This window comes from Phyllobates terribilis, unplaced genomic scaffold, assembly GCF_046119375.1.
Source record: "Phyllobates terribilis strain yellow unplaced genomic scaffold, ASM4611937v1 Scaffold_2__4_contigs__length_985480577, whole genome shotgun sequence".
In the NCBI taxonomy this organism is placed as follows: domain Eukaryota; kingdom Metazoa; phylum Chordata; class Amphibia; order Anura; family Dendrobatidae; genus Phyllobates; species Phyllobates terribilis.
In genome coordinates, this window is record NW_027362762.1 from 23,517,462 (window position 1) to 23,536,928 (window position 19,467).

A 19,467-nucleotide genomic window follows, 5' to 3' on the forward strand; every position below is an offset into this window, starting at 1 on the left:
ACAGTATCACACAGGATAGGATTAGATACACGGCTCAGCAGACAGTATCACACAGGAGAGGATTAGATACACGGCTCAGCAGACAGTATCACACAGGAGAGGATTAGATACACGGCTCAGCAGTCAGTATCACACAGGAGAGGATTAGATACACGGCTCAGCAGTCAGTATCACACAGGAGAGGATTAGATACACGGCTCAGCAGACAGTATCACACAGGAGAGGATTAGATACACGGCTCAGCAGACAGTATCACACAGGAGAGGATTAGATACACGGCTCAGCAGACAGTATCACACAGGATAGGATTAGATACACGGCTCAGCAGACAGTATCACACAGGAGAGGATTAGATACACGGCTCAGCAGACAGTATCACACAGGAGAGGATTAGATACACGGCTCAGCAGACAGTATCACACAGGAGAGGATTAGATACACGGCTCAGCAGTCAGTATCACACAGGATAGGATTAGATACACGGCTCAGCAGACAGTATTACACAGGAGAGGATTATATACACGGCTCAGCAGACAGTATCACACAGGAGAGGATTAGATACACGGCTCAGCAGACAGTATCACACAGGGTAGGATTAGATACACGGCTCAGCAGACAGTATCACACAGGAGAGGATTAGATACACGGCTCAGCAGACAGTATCACACAGGATAGGATTAGATACACGGCTCAGCAGACAGTATCACACAGGAGAGGATTAGATACACGGCTCAGCAGTCAGTATCACACAGGATAGGATTAGATACACGGCTCAGCAGATAGTATCACACAGGAGAGGATTAGATACACGGCTCAGCAGACAGTATTACACAGGAGAGGATTAGATACACGGCTCAGCAGACAGTATCACACAGGAGAGGATTAGATACACGGCTCAGCAGACAGTATTACACAGGAGAGGATTAGATACACGGCTCAGCAGACAGTATCACACAGGAGAGGATTAGATACACGGCTCAGCAGACAGTATTACACAGGAGAGGATTAGATACACGGCTCAGCAGACAGTATCACACAGGAGAGGATTAGATACACGGCTCAGCAGTGGTCTCTTGATGACATTGTGGGAGAGGGTGGCATCAAAACAGGAAGTGGGTGTGTCTGTGTATAAGCTCCTCCCTGGTGACAGAGTCCTTGGTTACTGGATGTTGTAGCTCAGAGAATTCAGCAGAGCGGTGAGTGACTGTATATATCTATAATGTGTGTATATAACTGTATATATATATATAATGTGTGTATATAACTGTATATATCTATAATGTGTGTATATAACTGTATATATATATATAATGTGTGTATATAACTGTATATATCTATAATGTGTGTATATAACTGTATATATATATAATGTGTATGTATAACTGTATATATATATCTATAATGTATGTATATAACTGTATATATATAATGTGTGTATATAACTGTATATATCTATAATGTGTGTATATAACTGTATATATATATAATGTGTATGTATAACTGTATATATATATCTATAATGTATGTATATAACTGTATATATATAATGTGTGTATATAACTGTATATATCTATAATGTGTGTATATAACTGTATATATATATAATGTGTATGTATAACTGTATATATATATATATATAATGTGTGTATATAACTGTATATATCTATAATGTGTGTATATAACTGTATATATCTATAATGTGTATGTATAACTGTATATATATAATGTGTGTATATAACTGTATATATATAATGTGTGTATATAACTATATATATAATGTGTGTATATAACTGTATATATATATAATGTGTGTATATAACTGTATATATATATATATATAATGTGTGTGTATAACTATATATATATATAATATGTGTATATAACTGTATATATATATATATATAATGTGTGTATATAACTGTATATATATATATAATGTGTGTATATAACTGTATATATATATAATGTGTGTATATAACTGTGTATATATATATAATGTGTGTATATAACTGTATATATATATAATGTGTGTATATAACTGTATATATATATATAATGTGTGTGTATAACTGTATATATATATATAATATGTGTATATAACTGTATATATATATCTATAATGTGTGTATATAACTGTATATATATAATGTGTGTATATAACTGTATATATATATATAATGTGTGTATATAACTGTATATATATATAATGTGTGTATATAACTGTGTATATATATATAATGTGTGTATATAACTGTATATATATATATAATGTGTGTGTATAACTGTATATATATATATAATATGTGTATATAACTGTATATATATATATATAATGTGTGTATATAACTGTATATATATATAATGTGTGTATATAACTGTATATATATATATAATGTGTGTATATAACTGTATATATACATAATGTGTGTATATAACTGTATATATATATATATATATATATATATATAATGTGTGTATATAACTGTATATATATATAATATGTGTATATAACTGTATATATATAATGTGTGTATATAACTGTATATATATATATAATGTGTGTATATAACTGTATATATATATATAATGTGTGTATATAACTGTATATATATATATAATGTGTGTGTATAACTGTATATATATATATAATGTGTGTATATAACTGTATATATATATATATATATAAAATGTGTGTATATAACTGTATATATCTATAATGTGTGTATATAACTGTATATATATATATATAATGTGTGTGTATAACTGTATATATATATAATGTGTGTATATAACTGTATATTTATATATAATGGGTGTATATAACTGTATGTATATATATATATAATGTGTGTATATAACTGTATATATCTATATATATAATGTGTGTATATATATATATAATGTGTGTATATAACTGTATATATATATATATATATATATATAATGTGTGTATATAACTGTATATATATATAATGTGTGTATATAACTGTATATATATATATATATATATATATATATATATATATATAATGTGTGTATAACTGTATATATATATATAATGGGTGTATATAACTGTATATATATATATAATGTGTGTATATATATATAATGTGTGTATATAACTGTGTATATATATAATGTGTGTATAACTGTATATATATATATAATGTGTGTATATAACTGTATATATACAGTACAGACCAAAAGTTTGGACACACCTTCTCATTTAAAGATTTTTCTGTATTTTCATGACTATGAAAATTGTACATTCACACTGAAGGCATCAAAACTATGAATTAACACATGTGGAATTATATACTTAACAAAAAAGTGTGAAACAACTGAAAATATGTCTTATATTCTAGGGTCTTCACAGTAGCCACCTTTTGCTTTGATGACTGCTTTGCACACTCTTGGCATTCTCTTGATGAGCTTCAAGAGGTAGTCACCGGAAATGGTCTTCCAACAATCTTGAAGGAGTTCCCAGAGATGCTTAGCACTTGTTGGCCCTTTTGCCTTCACTCTGCGGTCCAGCTCACCCCAAACCATCTCGATTGGGTTCAGGTCTGGTGACTGTGGAGGCCAGGTCATCTGGTGTAGCCCCCCATCACTCTCCTTCTTGGTCAAATAGCCCTTACACAACCTGGAGGTGTTTTGGGATCATTGTCCTGTTGAAAAATAAATGATGGTCCAACTAAACGCAAACCGGATGGAATAGCATGCCGCTGCAAGATGCTGTGGTAGCCATGCTGGTTCAGTATGCCTTCAATTTTGAATAAATCCCCAACAGTGTCACCAGCAAAGCCCCCCCACACCATCACACCTCCTCCTCCATGCTTCACGGTGGGAACCAGGCATGTAGAGTCCATCCGTTCACCTTTTCTGTGTCACACAAAGACACGGTGGTTGGAACCAAAGATCTCAAATTTTGACTCATCAGACCAAAGCACAGATTTCCACTGGTCTAATGTCCATTCCTTGTGTTCTTTAGCCCAAACAAGTCTCTTCTGCTTGTTGCCTGTCCTTAGCAGTGGTTTCCGAGCAGCTATTTTACCATGAAGGCCTGCTGCACAAAGTCTCCTCTTAACAGTTGTTGTAGAGATGTGTCTGCTGCTAGAACTCTGTGTGGCATTGACCTGGTCTCTAATCTGAGCTGCTCTTAACCTGCGATTTCTGAGGCTGGTGACTCGGATAAACTTATCCTCAGAAGCAGAGGTGACTCTTGGTCTTCCTTTCCTGGGGCGGTCCTCATGTGAGCCAGTTTCTTTGTAGCGCTTGATGGTTTTTGCAACTGCACTTGGGGACACTTTCAAATTTTGCCCAATTTTTCGGACTGACTGACCTTCATTTCTTAAAGTAATGATGGCCACTCGTTTTTCTTTACTTAGCTGCTTTTTTCTTGCCATAATACAAATTCTAACAGTCCATTCAGTAGGACTATCAGCTGTGTATCCACCTGACTTCTGCACAACACAACTGATGGTCCCAACCCCATTTATAAGGCAAGAAATCCCACTTATTAGACCTGACAGGGCACACCTGTGAAGTGAAAACCATTTCCGGTGACCACCTCTTGAAGCTCATCAAGAGAATGCCAAGAGTGTGCAAAGCCGTCATCAAAGCAAAAGGTGGCTACTTTGAAGAACCTAGAATATAAGACATATTTTCAGTTGTTTCACACTTTTTTGTTAAGTATATAATTCCACATGTGTTAATTCATAGCTTTGATGCCTTCAGTGTGAATGTACAATTTTCATAGTCAAGAAAATACAGAAAAATCTTTAAATGAGAAGGTGTGTCCAAACTTTTGGTCTGTACTGTATATAATGTGTATATAACTGTATATATATATATAATGTGTGTATATAACTGTATATATATATATATATATATATATATATAATGTGTGTATTTGTACAGTGGTGTCCAAAAGTATTGGCACCCCTGCAATTCTGTCAGATAATACTCAGTTTCTTCCTGAAAATGATTGCAATCACAAATTCTTTGGTCTTATTCTCTTCATTTAATTTGTCTTCAATGAAAAAACACAAAAAGAATTGTCCTAAAGCCAAATTGGATATAATTCCACACCAAACCTAAAAAAGGGGGCGGACAAAAGTATTGGCACTGTTTGAAAAATCCTGTGATGCTTCTGTAATTGGTGTAATTAACAGCACCTGTAACTTACCTGTGGCACCTAACAGGTGTTGGCAATAACTAAATCACACTTGCAGCCAGTTAACATGGATTAAAGTTGACTCAACCTCTGTCCTGTGTCCTTGTGTGACCACATTGAGCATGGAGAAAAGAAAGAAGACCAAAGAACTGTCTGAGGACTTGAGAAACCAAATTGTGAGGAAGCAGGAGCAATCTCAAGGCTACAAGTCCATCTCCAAAGACCTGAATGTTCCTGTGTCTTCCGTGCGCAGTGTCGTCAAGAAGTTTAAAGCCCATGGCACTGTGGCTAACCTCCCTAGATGTGGACGGAAAAGAAAAATTGACGAGAGATTTCAACGCAAGATTGCGCGGATGGTGGATAAAGAACCTCGACTAACATCCAAACAAGTTCAAGCTGCCCTGCAGTCCGAGGGTACAACAGTGTCAACCCGTACTATCCGTCGGCGTCTGAATGAAAAGAGACTGTATGGTAGGATACCCAGGAAGACCCCACTTCTTACCCCGAGACATAAAAAGCCAGGCTGGAGTTTGCCAAAACTTACCTGAGAAAGCCTAAAACGTTTTGGAAGAATGTTCTCTGGTCAGATGAGACAAAAGTAGAGCTTTTTGGGAAAAAGCATCAACATAGAGTGTACAGGAAAAAAAAGAGGCATTCAAAGAAAAAACACGGTCCCTACAGTCAAACATGGCGGAGGTTCCCTGATGTTTTGGGGTTGCTTTGCTGCCTCTGGCACTGGACTGCTTGACCGTGTGCATGGCATTATGAAGTCTGAAGACTACCAACAAATTTTGCAGCATAATGTAGGGCCCAGTGTGAGAAAGCTGGGTCTCCCTCAGAGGTTATGGGTCTTCCAGCAGGACAATGACCCAAAACACACTTCCAAAAGCACTATAAAATGGTTTGAGAGAAAGCAATGGAGACTGGTGGCCAGCAATGAGTCCAGACCTGAATCCCATAGAACACCTGTGGAGAGATCTCAAAATGGCAGTTTGGAGAAGGCACCCTTCAAATATCAGGGACCTGGAGCAGTTTGCCAAAGAAGAATGGTCTACAATTCCAGCAGAGCATTGTAAGAAACTCATTGATGGTTACCGGAAGCGGTTGTTCGCTGTTATTTCGGCTAAAGGTTGTGCAACCAAGTATTAGGCTGAGGGTGCCAATACTTTTGTCCGGCCCTTTTTTGGAGTTTTGTGTGAAATGATCAATGATTTGATTTTTGCTTCATTCTCTTTTGTGTTTTTTCCTTGCAAGCAAATTAAATGAAGATAAAATCAAAGAATTTGTGATTGCAATCATTTTCAGGAAGAAACTGCGTATTATCTGACAGAATTGCAGGGGTGCCAATACTTTTGGCCACCACTGTATATATGTGTGTATATAACTGTATATGACCCGCCCCCAGGGCAATGGTGTACTCGGCAGCCGGGCCTCTATGGATGCCGGTGGGGGATATCACGGTGGCTTGCCCGGTCCGTGACCCAGGGCGGTCAACAAAAAGGGGATTATTTATAGGGGATTTGTAAAGTTCGTGACCCCACCTATGTAATGCGGCTAAAGGGAGGGGCCGCCGCTGCGGAGCAGTCCTCTGAGGCAGATGTTAGGGCAGCTTATGATGGAACGGCTTCCCATAGGTGGAGCGGGCCTCAGAGCAGCGTGGGGAAATGGATGGTGGTACGGGTGAGAGACGGCCAGGACGGTTCAGGGAGAAATGACAGACACTCACACGGGGGTTCACTTCGGTACCTTTACTGGTGTAGATGCAGGTATGGTCCAGGGTACTCGGTAGGCAGGGTGCACTTCTGGACTCTCCCCAGTGAGCGGGTATAGGGCCTCCTGATCCGTTGCTTCCACTTGCTAAGCTTCTGACCTGCCTGGAGCCAGGCCTGGCTTTATTCACTGTCTCTCTCTCTTGCACCTGCTGACCTAGTGGTAGGGCCTTCTCTTGGAGATCACTCTCCCTGGACGCTTGGGCCTCCGTGACTCCTAGCCCTGGTACAATAGTCAGCGTTGATTGACCTGGGACTTGTAGTCCTCCAGGTATCCAGTGGTCCCTACTGGGTGTAAAGGGTCCCTGTAAGAGCGGACCCGGTGTCCGGTGTATACTTCGGGGTGAGCCTGGTACGCTCCTCTGCCCCCTCAACTCCCCTCTCCTTTCCTCCTCAACGTCGGCCACTCTAGGGGTCCTCACTATGGCAGCAGCAGAAGAGCTGCGTCTTCGCTGCTCTCAGCGTCAGCACGCTCTCAGACTCTCTCTGTCTGACTGAACACTAAACTGAGCTGCCTGGCTCCACCCTCCCTATATATGTCCCTAAAGGGCTCGCTCTGCTAGTCTGAGGTGGTAGGGTGGAGGTGTGTGAATGTAATGAGGGCCTCTTGTGGAGAAGTTCATCTATGCACCCTACTGGGTTCTGTGGCACCAGTGCGTGGCAGGGCTCCACATTCCCCCCTAGTACAATTCAGTACTCCTGGACTGAAGCATTTTTGCAAAACAGGTTAACAAATAACAATAATGAGAACAAGTATAATTCTAACAATAATAACATTAATAAAGTGACAATAAGTCCCGTAACCTGGTGTCCATTTCACCGATGAAGGAACATGAGGGACCCGCCTGAAAACCCTCAACGTAGGCCCTGGGCGTGGCTACAGGGCATAGGTGATCCAGGTGCTGGACTACGTCTTCGGCCACGCCAAACGGGTTTTTGTTCCGTGGTCACTTAAGGGGTCACTCCAGGGAGTGCAACTATGTATATGGACAGTTTTTGGGCTGCTCACAGTCCTCAGCCTACGAGTCTTTAGACCCTAACGGGTAACTAAATAAACACATATTAAATTTCAGTTTATATAATAAACAATGACAGTAAGCAATGCACAACTGCGTAACTATTTACACTGCAGGTATTTCTACTTATTCCTTATAGCTGGCAGGGACCTGGCCTTTTGTACTGCGTGTTGACCTACGTAGTACTGGGGTGTTGTTGATGTCTGTGTCTGCACTGTCTGCTACCCTGTCAGATCTATGTATGGGTAAATTGTAGAACTGCCTTAACCTCTCGATGGGACTGGCAAGTACATTGGTTACTGGGCCTACTGGCTCTGTTTCTACTGGTGATCCTTCTTCCGGGGATTTTTTCTGAGGAGGCTCTTCTGGGGTACTTACAGGTCTTACTTGCAGTGGAGGGTCTTCTGGCTGTTGGTAGAAGTGCATCACAGGTATTATTACGGCTCCATCCAGTTCAGGCCAATCTGCCAGGAAATCTCCTAAGACAGTATGGAGTACATCTTCTTTGGGTTCTTCAGTCACGATAGGAGGTATTTCTTCCTGTGACTTCAATAGACCTGGGCACAACTTCAAGTGGTCTCTTGAGACTGCTGCAATTACTTACCCCCATCTTTACTGATTAGACAGGTTTTTCTATTGTCGAACCTGGAATCCAACACAGTGTAAGGCTCTCTTTCCCACTGGTCGTCAAGCTTGTGGTTTCTTCTCTTTCGCTTCAGCACCACTTCTCCAGGTGTCAAGGGTTCTGCGGGTGCACTCTTGTTGTACTGTGCTTCCTGCTTATCTCTCACCCTATTTAAACTGTCTTCGACACAGGCCTGTACTCTTTTGTACTGCTCCTGTCGGGTCGTATCCCAATCTTCGGTGGACATGTCTGCTTCTGGCTCTACCACTCCAAGCTCCAGGTCCATGGGCAATTTTCCGGGTCTTGCTCTCATGAGGTACGCTGGAGTACAATTGGTGGAACTCACAGGTATGTGATTGTAGAGATCTACCAGATCAGGTAGTTTGTCTGGCCACTGATTCCTTTCTTCTAGAGGTAAGGTCTTCAGCAGGTCTATGACGATATTGTTCATCTTTTCACATAGGCCATTAGTTTGAGGGTGATATGGCGTAGTCCGAATCTTCTTGCACCCGTACAGATGGCAAAACTCTTTGAACAGCTTGGCTTCAAAGGCAGGGCCTTGATCCGTCAGCACCTTATCCGGGTATCAATGGGGCCTGCAGAAGTATGCTTGAAACGGCCTTGCTGCAGTTTCTGCCGTCAGATCCTTGACGGGGGCTACCACCAGGAACCGGGAGTAGTGATCCACCATGGTCAGGGCATAGGAGTAGCCTGACCTGCTGGGTGACAGCTTGACGTGATCCAGAGCGACGATCTCCAGGGGCTGGGTTGTCTTGATGGACTGCAAGAGTGCTTTCTGGCTGCTGTAGTCTTTTCTTCTGAGGCTACAGGGTCCACAATCCCGGCACCGCCTCTCTATGGAGCTCCGCATTCCAACCCAATAAAACCGACTCTTCAGGAGGGTTTCCAGCTTCTTCCAGCCAAAGTGCCCTGCTTGATCGTGGTAGGCCTCCAACACCATCTGAATGTCTGTCCTGGGCACTACGATCTGCCATACCATCTCATGGGTCCTAGGGTTGACTTACCTTTGGCACAGCTTCTCTCTATAGATGAACAGCCGGCTTCTCTCATTCCACAATTGCTTGGCTTGTGGAGGAGCTTCCTTCTCCAGGGAGGAACCTTCCTGGGTTATCAGTTCTTTGATACGGCTGACAACCAGGTCGCTGTCCTGGGTCTCCTTCCAACTGTGATGAGGTAAAGGGTTTAGTGTCTTACCACGATACTGTCACAGGTGTGTCGCCACGAAGATCGTCATGAGTACACAGCCTGACTTCTCGCAGCTGACTTGTTGGTGCTTTGTGTTTTTCGGCAGTGAGGGAGTTAATTCTCTCTCTCTCTGTGCTAGACGAGGTCCAGCCTCGCCCAGCTGCAATCAATACTGCTGTAGTGAGACTCCTTCAAATGCCTGCTGGTCTGTTTGGGAAGTGTCGGTGAAAGCATTTCATTCAGACTAACAGAGCGGATCGTGGTGTTTGGAGTTTCTGAGATAAGTGTATTTGGAGTGTTTTTTCCCTTCCTCGCTTTATCATTTATCTCCTTTCCCGTTGGTGTTCCCTCTGTTGTAGTTGTGTAGTTGTTGTATGCAAGGTGGTTTTGGTTTTTCCCTTGTACTGTCTCGTTCGTCTAAGTACTGTGTGTGGGCATATTATTACTTGTCCCCTTTTGTTGTGATCGGGGTCCTTCTCAGGACTAGATTACTTAGGTGCAGGGATCCTCAGGAGGTAGGGGTTACGCTGGCGGCCTGGACCTCTGTACCTTTAACAGTACCTCCAGGTTGAGGGACTAGTCAGGGCCCCAGCTTAGGGTCAGCTTAGGCCCCCTACCTCCAGTATACAGAGACAGCGTGACATTTTCACCGACCCACTTAGTTTTTCTCCAGCTACCATGGATCCAGTAGCCGGTCTAGCTCGGCAGTTGCAGAGTTTGTCCATGGAGCTGGCGGACGTTAGGTCCAAGGTTTTGCATCCTCAGGAGCAAGCCGGACCAGAACCTAAAGTAGCTCTCCCTGACAGGTTCACTGGGGGGCGGGACAAGTTTTTTGTTTTCCGGGAGGCATGCAAGTTGTACTTTCGGCTGCGGCCTCGGTCATCGGGGAGTGAAGAACAAAGGGTGGGAATTGTCATCTCGCTCCTACAAGGGGACCCACAATCTTGGGCGTTCTCTCTTCCCTCGGGCTCCCCGGCTCTCCAGTCAGTGGATAGGTTTTTCGCTGCTCTGGGACTCGTATATGATGACCCAGATCGGATCTCCCTTGCTGAGTCTAAGTTACGTAGGATCCAGCAGGGAGATCGTCCGGCGGAGGAATTCTGTTCGGAGTTCCGTAGGTGGGCCACGGACACCCAGTGGAATGACCCGGCTCTTAGGAGCCAGTTTTGTCATGGTTTATCCGACAAATTACAGGATGTGTTGGCACAGTATGACTCTCCCGCGTCACTGGAAGCCGCTATGGCCCTTGCTATTCGCGTTGACAGACGGCTTCGGGAGAGGTGCGGGATAACTCTACCCCCTGTGATGACTCCACCTCCTACAAGGTCCCCTCATATGGTGGTTCCCCTGGTCAGTCCAGAGGAGCCTATGCAATTAGGAGGGACATCATTTCGGGGGAGGGGACCGGTGGTGCGCCATAAGACAGGAAGGTGTTTCTTCTGCGGGAGAAAGGGACATTTTATTGGGGGGTGTCCATCCCGTCCCTTGCAGAGTGAAGAGTCGTCGGAAAACTGTTGATCCCAGGTTGTGTGGTGGACGGCAATCTGGGAGTAGGTATTTCGTCCGTAGGTTCGTCTCAGTTTCTCGTACCGGCGGAGGTGGTGGTGGGTACGAGAACTGAGAGGATATCTGTTCTTCTGGATAGTGGGGCCGGGGCTAATCTGGTTGATGCTCGGTTTGCCCGGGTTCAAGGTATGCGATTGAGTGAGTTGGCTAAACCCATCCCCATATTCTCGATCGATGCCAGGCCTCTCGGTCAGGGAAGTTTTTTGCAAGCTGTGCATGACGTGAAACTTCAAGTGGGGGCGATACATAAAGAACTGTTGTCTTGCTACGTGTTGGAGGGTCTTCCCACTCCTATAGTGTTAGGCCTTCCTTGGTTAGCTAAGCATAACCCGGTTATTAATTGGCAAACCAGAGAGATAAGCCAATGGAGTAAATTCTGTAATAAAAACTGCATGAACACGGTCATCGGTGCGGTTACTCCTTGGGTCTTACCTCCATTTCTGGCGGACTTTGAGGATGTATTCTCGGAGAAAGGGTGTCAGGAACTACCTCCTCATCGCGAGTATGACTGTTCTGTAAAACTGCTCCCTGAGGCCAAGTTACCTAAAGCTAGGTTGTATAACCTTTCTGGTCCTGAGAGGCAGGCCATGAAGGATTATATTTCAGAAAGTCTGGCTAAGGGGCATATTAGACCTTCATCTTCACCGGTGGCTGCGGGGTTCTTCTTTGTTAAGAAGAAAGATGGAGGCCTACGCCCTTGCCTGGATTTCCGTGAACTTAATCGGATTACGGTCCGAGATCCGTATCCGCTCCCACTTATTCCCGATCTCTTTAATCAGATCGTGGGCGCCAAATGGTTCTCTAAGTTGGATCTCAGGGGGGCGTACAATCTGATTAGGATGAAGGAGGGGGATGAGTGGAAGACGGCGTTTAACACTCCGGAGGGGCATTATGAGAACCTTGTCATGCCATTCGGTCTGACTAATGCCCCGGCGGTGTTCCAACACTTTGTTAATGACATTTTTCGCCGCCTGGTGGGACAGTTTGTTGTCATATATCTGGATGATATCTTAATTTACTCGCCGGATCTGGTGTCTCATCAGGAGCACGTTAGGCAGGTGTTACAGATCTTGCGGGATAATAAACTGTATGCCAAATGGGAAAAGTGTGTGTTTGCCGTACAGGAACTCCAGTTTTTAGGCTTCCTGGTTTCAGCGTCCGGTTTTCGTATGGACCCTGGGAAAGTGCGGGCAGTTCTTGAGTGGGATCGGCCAGAGAATCTTAAGGCACTACAACGTTTCCTGGGGTTTGCTAATTATTACCGGAAGTTCATTCGTAATTTCTCGTCCATGGTTAAGCCTCTCACAGACATGACTAAAAAGGGGACGGATTTTTCTAGGTGGTCTGACAAGGCTTGTCAAGCATTCTCCTCCTTGAAAAAATGTTTTGCCTCGGCACCCATACTCATTCAACCTGATGCATCACAGCCATTCATTGTAGAGGTAGACGCTTCCGAGGTAGGGGTGGGAGCAGTATTGTCACAGGGTTCGTCCCCTGGTAAGTGGCATCCGTGCGCCTTTTTCTCTAAAAAATTGTCGTCCGCTGAGAGGAATTACGATGTCGGCAATAGGGAACTCTTGGCCATTAAGTTAGCTTTTGAGGAGTGGCGCCATTTTTTGGAGGGGGCAGTCCATCCGGTCACCGTCATCACCGATCACAAGAACCTGCTATATCTGGAGTCCGCGAAACGTCTGAATCCCAGACAAGCTAGGTGGTCATTGTTTTTTACCAGGTTTAATTTTGTCGTTACATATCGTCCTGGGTCAAAAAATGTAAAGGCGGATGCCTTATCTCGTAGTTTCCCTGGGGCCGGGAATACGGACGACCCGATTCCTATCCTTCAGGAGGGGGTGGTGGTTTCGGCAGTATGCTCTGAGCTGGAGGAGGAGGTATTGGAGGCTCAGGGGGACGCCCCTGTTGGACCTCCGGGGAGACTGTTTGTTCCAGATCAGTTGCGACAAAAGGTGATCGAGGCACACCATAACTCAGTTTTTGCAGGACACCCGGGGAGTAAAGCAACTGTGGATCTCCTCTCGCGTCGGTTTTGGTGGCCTAACTTACATAAGGAGGTGGTAACTTTTGTCGCGTCCTGTGGGGTTTGTGCGCGCTCTAAGACCTCACATACCCGTCCGTCTGGGGCCCTCTTACCTTTGAAGATCCCGGAGCGTCCTTGGACTCATCTGTCTATGGACTTTATTACGGACCTCCCTCCGTCTTCGGGTAAAACGGTCATACTCGTTGTAGTGGACAGGTTCAGCAAGATGGCACATTTTATCGCTCTTCCGGCTCTCCCTAATGCTAAAACTCTTGCGCAGGTGTTCATTGGGGAGATTGTGAGGCTTCACGGGGTACCCTCCGAGGTGGTGTCTGATCGGGGGTCTCAGTTTGTGTCCAAGTTCTGGAAGGCGTTTTGTGCACGGCGGGGGATGCATTTGTCATTCTCATCGGCTTTTCATCCTCAGACCAATGGTCAGACGGAACGTATGAACCAGAGCTTGGAGACATATCTCCGGTGTTTTGTGTCAGAGAACCAGGAGGACTGGGCTTCTTTCTTACCTCTGGCAGAGTTTGCTCTTAATAATAGGCGGAGCGAGTCCACTGGTAAGTCCCCGTTTTTTGGGGCATATGGTTTTCACCCCCAGTTTTGTACTTTCAGTAGGGGGGGCTCTTCGGGGGTTCCTGAGGAGGAACGATTTTCCTCATCACTCGCTTCAGTATGGAGAGGGGTGCTGAAGAATCTGAATACTATGGGGAACCGATACAAACGTATGGCTGATAGGAGGAGAGTGTCTGGTCCGGACCTAAGTGTGAACGATCGGGTATGGTTGTCTACCAGGAATATTAAACTTAAGGTTCCCTCCTGGAAACTGGGTCCCAGGTTCATCGGGCCGTACAGAATCAGTTCTATTATTAATCCGGTGGCATTCCGTCTTGACCTCCCCCCTACGTTTAAAATTCACAACGTGTTCCACAGATCGTTGCTTAAGAGGTATGTGGCGCCGGTGGTACCGTCACCTTTACCTCCCCCTCCAGTGGTGGTCAATGGTAACTTGGAGTTCCAGGTATCGAGGGTCATCGATTCACGCTTTAATCGCCGGTCCCTTCAGTACCTGGTTCATTGGAAAGGGTATGGTCCTGAGGAGAGGATGTGGGTTCCTGCGTCGGATATTAACGCAGACCGATTAGTTCGGGCCTTCCACACGACTCACCCGGATAAACCTGGCCCTGAGGGTCCGGAGGCCCCTCGTAGAAGGGGGGGTACTGTCACGGGTGTGTCGCCACGAAGATCGTCACGAGTACACAGCCTGACTTCTCGCAGCTGACTTGTTGGTGCTTTGTGTTTTTCGGCAGTGAGGGAGTTAATTCTCTCTCTCTCTGTGCTAGACGAGGTCCAGCCTCGCCCAGCTGCAATCAATACTGCTGTAGTGAGACTCCTTCAAATGCCTGCTGGTCTGTTTGGGAAGTGTCGGTGAAAGCATTTCATTCAGACTAACAGAGCGGATCGTGGTGTTTGGAGTTTCTGAGATAAGTGTATTTGGAGTGTTTTTTCCCTTCCTCGCTTTATCATTTATCTCCTTTCCCGTTGGTGTTCCCTCTGTTGTAGTTGTGTAGTTGTTGTATGCAAGGTGGTTTTGGTTTTTCCCTTGTACTGTCTCGTTCGTCTAAGTACTGTGTGTGGGCATATTATTACTTGTCCCCTTTTGTTGTGATCGGGGTCCTTCTCAGGACTAGATTACTTAGGTGCAGGGATCCTCAGGAGGTAGGGGTTACGCTGGCGGCCTGGACCTCTGTACCTTTAACAGTACCTCCAGGTTGAGGGACTAGTCAGGGCCCCAGCTTAGGGTCAGCTTAGGCCCCCTACCTCCAGTATACAGAGACAGCGTGACAGATACCTCCTGGAGGTGCGCTGCTCGTGGACCATCCCATTTCTGTGGAAGGCAGGTATCTCAATCTCCTCCAGGTCATCCACTTCTTCTTCAGTGTCCGACTGGTGAGGCATTCTGGATAGGGCATCGCCGTTGGCGTTCTTGTGGCCTGCCCGGTACTTGATGGTGAACTGATAGTTTGACAGTCGTGCCAATCAACGCTGTTCCATGGCTCCCAACTTGGCGTTCTCTAGATGTGTCAAGAGGTTGTTGTCAGTATAGGCCGTGAACTTAGTGGAGGCCAGGTAGTGCTTGAATTGTTCAGTGATGGCCCAGACCAAGGCCAGGAGCTCCAACTTGAAGGAGCTATAGTTTTCTGGATTCCTCTCGGTAGGACGACGCTTCCTGCTGGCATAGGCAATCACCTTCTCTTTGCCATACTGCTTCTGGCTTAACACAGCTCCTAGTCCCTCGTTGCTGGCATCAGTGTACAGCAGGAATGGTTGGCTGTAGCCAGGGTAGGCTAGGATCTCATCGCCTGTCAGGATCTCTTTCATCACTGCAAAGGACTCAGCCTGCTCTTTACCCCACTGGAAGGGGTGGGGGTTTGCCTCTGTGGGACTGTCCTACCAGGAGATCTTGCAAAGGCGCTGCCTTCTTGGTGTAGTCCTTTACAAATCTCCGGTAATACCTGACCAGTCCCAGGAACTGACGTACCTCCTTGAGATTCTTTGGTTCCGGCCATTTCTGGATGGCAGTGACCTTCTACGGGTCTGGTGCTACTCCTTCTGAACTGACGATGTGCCCCAGGTACTGAACCTTCTGTTTGAGCAGGTGGCACTTGGAGGGCTTCAATTTCATCCCATACTGGGACAACAACTCAAATACCTCCGCCAGGTGCTTCAAATGGTCCTCATACTTCTTGGAGTACACTATCACGTCATCCAGGTATAGCAGCACGGTCTCGAAGTTACGGTGTCCCAAACAGCACTCCATCAATCTCTGGAACGTTCCAGGGGCGTTGCAGAGTCCGAACGGCATACTGTTGAACTCGCAGAGCCCCATCGGGGTAGTGAAGGCCGTCTTCTCCCGGTCCTCCTCAGCAACTGCTACTTGCCAGTACCCGCTAGTGAGGTCAAGGGTAGAGAAGTAATTTGCAGACTTTAATGCAGCCAGGGATTCCTCTATACGGGCAAAGGGTATGCATCTTTATGTGTTATGCGATTTACCTGTCTGTAATCTACACACATCCTCATGCTACCGTCCTTTTTCCTGACCAGGACCAGGGGAGCTGCACAGGGGCTACAGCTATCTCTTATTACCCCTGCTTTCTTCATGTCATACAACATTTCCTTCGCTTTCTGGTAATGTGCTGGTGTCCTGTAACGTTCTTTGATGGGTGGATGGTCACCTGTGGGTATATGGTGTTGTACCCCTTTATTCCTCCCAAAATCAAGTGGGTGTTTGCTGAATACCTGTTCGTATTCCTGGACCACCCTGTGTACACCTTGTTTTTGATGGACAGGAGTGGCGTCAGTCCCAACATGGAGCTGTTGACACCAATCCTCCAGCTGAGCTTCGGAGTCATTGTCCTCCACTGTATCTGGTGGGGTCAAGGATTCCACTGTGTGTATGGCATCATCATTCACAGTACACAACCTGGCAACAGTGGCGTATCTTGGTAATTTAACTTCATCCTCCCCACAATTTAGGAGATGTACGGGCACCCTCCCATTGCGCACATCAACTACCCCTCTAGCAGTTAAGAGTGTAGGTCTGTGCTCCGAGCTAATGGGCTCCACTACCGCCTGGTAGTTCTGTCCCTTGAGACCTATTGCTGCTCTACCCCAAATCAGCATCTCACTCATTGGGGGAATCACAATGGGTATCGGGTCTGTCACCCGTACATTACCAATCTCACCACCTGTTAGCTTTACCTGTTGCTGGTACAGGAGGGCTCGAATCTCTCTCTGCAGCGCCCTCCTCTGCCCTGGTTTGGCGGTGTCAGCAATCTGTTGGAGCAAAAACAACACCTCTCCCAAACAGTTACCAACAATATTTGTACCAAGTATCATATACGGATTGGTATCACCAGGGTTAGATTCTATGACAATCAGTCCTTGGTCCTTTAGTTCCGCTCTCCCCACCTTCACTGTCACGTCCTTAACCCCGACTAGGTTAAGAGGAAGGCCGTTAGAGGCATACACGGAGAGGTTCGGGGCTGGCGGGCGGAGTTCATCTACGGACCAGTACCTTTTGTAGAGGACATCAGGTATGATGGTTACCTGTGAGCCGGTGTCCAGTAACGCAGGTGTAGCACTGCTGTCCAGCTCGATGGACAGGAAAGGCCTTCCTCGTACGAACCGGTGGTACCAGCTTGATGGGCCTGGTTGATTTACTCCTGGGTGTCGGCCCTCGGCCCCAGGGTTTACTCGTTTAAAGAACAGTTCCGCGCTGTGTGGCCTGCCTTGTGGCAGCGGTAGCAGATGAAGTCTCCTGGAGGGCGACGTTGGTCATTGGTCCTCCCACGGGGTGGCGTTGTCCTCCTCCTGGGCGGCGTTGTCCTCCTACGGGGTGTTGTCCTCCTTCTTCTCCTCATCCAGGGGACATCCTCAGGGCTGTAGAATCCTTCCTTCTGGCTCATGATCCTCCTGTAGCTGCAGGGTGCTCAGGACAGTGGCCAGGGTTTTACTTAGCTGGCGCACTTCAGAGCGCAGGCTGTCCAGCTCGCTAGGGGGCACTTTTTGCATGTTTGTTTCAGCCGTTAATGAAGGAGCGGTGGGTGCTGCGGGCACTGTGGTGGCCCTACCCTGGTAACGCTGAATAGCAGTCCCTGATGTTTCCAGGGGCTGCAGGCCCTTAATAGCCATCTCCTTCAAGGTGTCAAAGGTGGCATTTGGATGATCTAAGGCCCACCACCGTACGGTTCTGCTCTCCTCCTGGGACCTAAACCCCCGGATGAACTGTTCCGTGAGCATTTTATTTTCACCTTGTATGCTGGCTGGACGTTATACTGTTTCAGGGCCCGCAGGGCTTCCTGTAAGCGCCAGGCGTAGTCCGGGATACTGTCCTCAGGTTTCTGGACACAGTGGTAGAACCTCATCCGGAGATCTGTCTCAGTGCGGTTTTCAAAAACAGTTTGCAGGCTCTTAAAGATGATGGATACTGATTCCTGGTCTGCGGCTGGCCAGGTTTCAACTTCCCGCTCTGCAGCACCTGTCAATTGTCCCAGCACAACTGCGGCTCTCTGCTTACCAGTCATAGAATACATGTCCAGTACACCGCATATTTTTCTTTTGAATCCAGACAGGGTGTCTGGTTTGCCATCATACTGGGGAAGCCATTTCGCTTTAGGGATATACGGCAGGGCCATGGGTATCAATGGAGTTACGGCCCCTGCTGGTGGAGCGGCCGCTGCGGCCTGTGCAGCGCGGGGCGCAAGTTGGGCATCAGGAGCGTTAACCGGTGCTCCGGCGGCTTGCTGGTCGTTTGCCATGGATGGGCCCCCCTAGTAAACCGTAGCCTACCTTCTTCACTTCTTATCAGTTAGGCCGCAGCTCCGCGGGCGACGGTCTTCTTCCAGGACCTTGCGTCGCTCGCGTCTGACGTCAGAGCGTCCTCTGGACTCCTTCCAGGACCTGACGCTTCCTGGTTCGACGTCAGGGGCAGGGCGTGTCCTGGGCTTCGCGCGCTTTTCACATTCACGCCTCGCGGGTTCCCGCGGTTACACCCCTCTTCTTCCCACGCAGCGACAGGAAAATGGCGGACAATGGCGGGAAACAGCGGCAATTGGCGGGAAACTTCATCACAGTGAGTATTACAATCTTTTAAGGCGCACAGTACCCGGTGGCACGGGATCCTGTTCGTGACGCAACAGATGACGCGCCCCCAGGGCAATGGGGTACTCAGTAGCCGGGATGGATGCCGGTGGGGGATATCACGGTGGCTGGCCCGGTCCGTGGCCCAGGGCGGTCAACAAAAAGGGGATTATTTATAGGGTACTTGTAAAGTTTGTGACGCCACCTATGTAATGCGGCTAAAGGGAGCCGCCGCTGCGGAGCAGTCCTCTGAGGCATATGTTAGGGCAGCTTATGATGGAACGACTCCCCACAGGTGGAGCGGGCCTCAGGGCAGCGTGGGAGAAATGGATGGTGGTACGGGTGAGAGACGGCCAGGACGGTTCAGGGAGAAATGACAGACACACGGGGGTTCGCTTCGGTACCTTTACTGGTGTAGATTCAGG

General features: G+C 46.5%; 1 protein-coding gene across 1 annotated transcript in view; it reads left to right on the plus strand.

Annotated features, from left to right (window-relative positions):
• The first annotated feature begins 1,142 nt into the window (after positions 1-1,142).
• DNHD1 (dynein heavy chain domain 1) overlaps positions 1,143-19,467 on the plus strand; it is a 552,395-nt gene continuing 534,070 nt past the window's right edge. Inside the window, exon 1 of the mRNA XM_073661200.1 lies at positions 1,143-1,196. The gene's annotated coding sequence lies outside the window, so the exon portion shown is untranslated. The remainder of the gene's footprint in view (positions 1,197-19,467) is intronic.